Source organism: Triticum dicoccoides, chromosome 5A, assembly GCF_002162155.2.
Source record: "Triticum dicoccoides isolate Atlit2015 ecotype Zavitan chromosome 5A, WEW_v2.0, whole genome shotgun sequence".
NCBI lineage: Eukaryota > Viridiplantae > Streptophyta > Magnoliopsida > Poales > Poaceae > Triticum > Triticum dicoccoides.
Window position 1 is genome coordinate 433,813,261 of NC_041388.1, and position 5,108 is coordinate 433,818,368.

The following is a 5,108-nucleotide window of genomic DNA, read 5'->3' on the forward strand; positions in this document are numbered from 1 at the left end:
GCCCCGGGCACCCGCATATCCGGCGGGACCGGGTACTCGGCCTCGAAAAGGAGGCGAGCCTCGTCCTCGTGAAGATGGCGGCGGCCGAAGCCGTTCGCCGCCGCGCCGTCGCCTGGGAAGCGCTCGGCCATGGGTGTGATGAACTGGAGACGGCGAGAGAGAGGAGAGGGAGGAACGACGACGGCGAGAGAGTGCAAGTCGCCGAGTGCGCTGGGGCGTGTCTTATATAGGCCGAGGCGCCGTCCGTGCGCGAACCGCCGTGTGTACGCATGGCGGGCGAGGGAGGGCAAGGAACGCGCGTCATCCGGTCTTCACTGCGCCGCCCGTGAGGCATCAATGGCGCAGGCTGACCGGCGCGGCAGCGCGGCAGCTTTGGCATTGATTCGCCACGGGAAACGAGGTGATGAGGACGACGAAGGGGCGAGAAGAGAGCCGTGTCCCTAACGCGGCGGGCCCGCGGCTGTTTCACACCAAAACAGTTCACCCCGGCGCCCCCGGGCGCCCCCCAGCGCGCCGGGTTCGGCTTGGGTCCGCCGGCGCTGTTTTTGGCCCAGGCCGGCAAAAACCGGGCTCTTGAGGACACGACTGGGCTGATTTTTTGGCGTCGGCGCAAAAAAAACGCTTGGGGAGGCCTTCCTGATGGCGCGGCTGGAGATGCCCCTAAGGAGGCGAACGTGTCCGCGTGCACCTACACGCCCGCCCAGGGAGCGGGACCGGGACCGGTTGGAGGGGAAGATGAGGATCGTCGTGCAGTCGCTCATCAACAACGGCAGGCATCCACGTCAAGCTCTACCTCTACCCCGGTCGCCTGCCGGGGCAATGCCACCACCACGATAAAGCACATATTTTTTGCTGTTGTATGCTTGTTGCGCTCTGCTTTCTACGCCTGCTGCCGAAGAAGAGTATTGACCTCGTTGAATGCTTCCTGGATGTGCATCACACCTAATTTCTGCTGTTTTGCTGCGGTTGTTCTTGTCCTGCCTTCGGAGGGGCCAACTAACCACGATCCTTAGTACTAGTATTCAGTTTCAACAAGAATCAGAGTATCCTGACGCACGGTGCTATTCCAATTTCCCTAACAAACCTAGCAGAATAACACAAATTCCACATGACGATTTTTGCATATGACAATTCTGAAATGACACAACGACAGTGCAGGTGATACACACCATTGGAATGGAGCATTACACTTGATACAATACAACCGAAACAAACCTTTGCAAGCGAAGAACAGGCAAGAACGCTCGCACTATAGAGGTACATGAAAACAAGCAGCTATATATATAACTGAAATTATTACACATCTTCTTGGGATGATGGCTGGCGCCTGGGCACGGTGTTGTTATCTTCCTCCCTGTTAATCTTGAGGATGCCGGCATGAGTAAGGAGGACCCAGATGTGGGTGAGAAGCTCTCCGCCTTTTGCGAGAAGTTCCATGTGCCCTTTAACATTGTCTGATGGTGCGATGTAGAGAATCTTCTCCGCCCAGAAGTCCGCGAGTATCTTCCAACGAACGGCACTGCTCGGCGTGCCCTCTAGCTGCTTTCCAAGCTTCACACCTCTCATGAAGATGCTCATGTCTTCCTCTTGTTCATGTAAACAATTCAAAGCCTGGTAAATATTTCCGCCAGAAGAAACACTCCAGGATCTTAGAACTTCTTTCGCTTCGCGATGTACATCGGCCATGGCCAACTTTGTATCTCCGAAGTATCCTGGAAGCAATTCAGGGGCAGAGTTCATCAAGTATGTGCAATATCTTGACAGGCTGACTGAAACATTCTTGTTGAACTTTGTGTCCTGATCATTTTCAGATGTCCCAGTCACGTGCTCCCCGTCTCCGGTTGCGGGAGTCATGTTGCAGTAATCAGTGGCGATGCTCCAAATTAACATGATCTCTGCTTGAGATTGACCCTGCAATGCCCAAGAGAAGTCTGCAAACACACCATTTCTCCGTAATGACCCTTCCCCATTAGTTGGTGCACTATCACATGCTATTAGCGACCTTGCAATAGCCCGCTTGACTGTTTGCAACATGTTTACTGGGTGACTATTCCTGGACAAATCAGCGGCGGTGATGTGCGGAATTATCGAGTACTGGCCAATCTTATTCTTCCAGTACCCGAATATTGTAAATCTGCTAATATAGCCGATAAGCTTCTCGATGAAAGCACTGCGTTGATAACGAGATCTTTTGACATACCTACAAGTAACAGACACCTTGCACCAATCCGAGGCCAAATAAAATGCAGCTTGAAGAATTTCTATGAGCAGGAGTGTGGCCAAAACAAGAAGAGTGATGGTGTCGTCACTCTTTTTGGTGTGCACTTCAATGATAGGGCTGAGTGTCTCGACAGATAGCGTGCTCTGCGCCACAAACGATAGGCAAGTGACAATGAGAACAATCCTCACAATGAAGAGAAAGAAGAATAGTGCCTCCAACTCAAAGATGATGGTATGCTTAGTAAAGAAGTAGTCATGGCAGAACCCCAGCTCCATTTCAACAATCCGGAAAGCTCTCTCGTAGTCATCTTCTTTCTGCAGCAAGCCCTTGAAGACAAAATCATGGGTTTCTTCACGATGTTCCTCGGCGAATGACATCCCGTAGTAGCGCCGCTTCAACAGCTGAAACATGGCATAAGCCAGGCAGGAATCCTTGAGCTCTTTGCAGTGGTCCATAGCTGAGCTGACGAGCCTGCCTTCACAGTGCCAGATCTGGTCGATGGTGATGTTGTCACCAAATCCAAAAATGTCAACAGGGTACTTGTAGCCTCTCATGCTGGCAGGATCGAAACCATCACCATCATTGGCACCACCAGTAGGCGGGTTCTTCATGTGCTCGGCGACTATTTTGGCACCGAAATAGCCGAGGTCAACCAACACGCATGCAAGATCTCTACTCATGAGTCCCGTAAGCAGAGCAATAGCACCAAGCAAAGAGACGAAACTTGCCGGAGACTTGAGAAACTCGAAGTAGCGTGACGGTGAAAAACTGTCGTGTAATTGGTGGAAATACCCTGCCATGTTGATGCTATAGGGAAGGAGTAGCCAGCAGATTAACGAAGTGTAGATGAAATACTGGTAAGTATTGAAAGAACTCCGCTTCCACTGCCGGTTGTCGTTGAGCTCGTAGACCTTGACGGCGTTGGTGCACCCAGCGGCCATCAGTAGTGAGACGGCCCAGATGGGGTACATGACGTTCTTCACCGGAGAGGATTGCATCAAGCCCAGGGTGTAGGCGATGGCTGGGAATGACACGGTGTAGGTCACCCAGGTACCAGCTTGGACCAGGAAGTTGGTCGACTGCCGCCTGAAGGAGCCGAGGATGAGCTGCAGGAGCAGCAGCAGCATGATCCCCGACGTGAAAGCCTCCGCCTGGTGGATGGTTCTCCGCGGGTTATTCAGCAAGGGGCAGAGAGCCTCCATCGCAGCTGTTATGTTGATGGATTCTTGCTGCTCCATCCCACACAACTCCTTCATCCTCGATAAGACACAGTAAGAACTCTTTGTGCAGCTTAATTTGCTACGGTGGTGTGTCGCTCTTGGCTTTGGATCAAAGAGGATCGCTGTTAGCTCGCTAGGAGGTTAGCTCCTTACTAACTGCTTTGGATCGGAACTTAATTGTTCTCGGACAGAAGAAATTTATGTTGCGTCTACTGTTGTTATGTACTCGTAAGTAGTGGTTGTCTCTTCAGCGCCAAACAGAGACCCATTGGATCTGTTCGACTGTCATTTTGAGACGATACAAATACAACAAGACAAGGATATTTCACAAGGTCTTCTATTCGATTTCCAGGTAATTACCCCCTGCTTCCATGCCAAGTAATGATAGAGAGTGGATTTTGTGCAACTAGTTGCCCATGCAATCCATATCCCCTCTCCTCCATTTTTTTTGCTTTTTCTAAATAAAATTCCAAAAAACGTCAAGTAATTGATAGTCTCTCTATCCTGATTTATAAGATCGCAACATTTTAAAAGAGAATTGCCAATTGATTTTTTCAAGAAAAAAAGTTATATGTCATCCATTGGATTCGCATTCAAGAGAAATTTTCAGTGGGATAATTTCTCCGGCATATTATCTATAAACTTAAAGGTCAAATTTTTGAAAATGCGTGCGAGCCTTACAAACCAGGATGGAGGGAGTAGATTTTTTTAGAGCAATTCATAAGAGTTAGTAATGCTATATCGTGTCACTTGCAAAACACTAAAAGATATGATCATCTGTGACATACACAAAAGGGACCAAATTCTCTTTTTTTTGCAGGGGGAAAGGGACCAAATTCAAATGAATAATGTTTTTAAATACCGTGCACATGATATAAATTCATCTCTCTTTTATATATAGAATCTAGTCTCGAAGATGCACATTATACAACATGGTGTTACATCCATAATTAATTTGTAATCTTTACAAACTCTAAAATTAGAAAATGGATGAGACAAAATATGAGTTGTCTCGAAACTACATTCCGGCTATAATAATCCTACCATAAAGAATAACAAAGGGGGTCGCTATTAGCTTGGCAGGAAGTTAGCCCTTGATTAACTGCTTTGGTTCCAAGCTTAATTGCTTTCGCCCGGAAGAATATATGTTGTGTCTACTCCCTTGGTCCTTAAAAGAGTGTATTTCCAACTTTGTTAGAGGGTCAAACTATCTTAAAGTTTGACTAAATTTGTGCAGAATATATCAATGTTTATGAAACCAAATAGGTATATGATGTAAACATATTTTATCATGAATCTAATGCTACTAATTTGATAGCATAAATGTTGATGTAGTATTGTATAAATACGGTCAAACCTAAAAAAGTTTGACTTTCTAACAAAGTTGAAAGTATGTTCTTCAAAGGACGGAGGGAGTACTATTGTTATATTGTAGTGGTAGTAGTAGTAGTAGTTGCTGTTGTTGTCTCTTCGGCGCCAAATTAACCAACTGGATCTGTCCGTCTATCTCTTTGAAACGATACAAATACAACAAGACAAGGATATTTTCACAAGGTCTTCCACCTGTTTCCAGGTAACCACTTCTTTTGTGCCAATTAAAGATAGAGAGTGTATTTTGTGCAACTAGTTGCCCGCGCAATCTACATCCCCTCCCCTGCAATTTATTA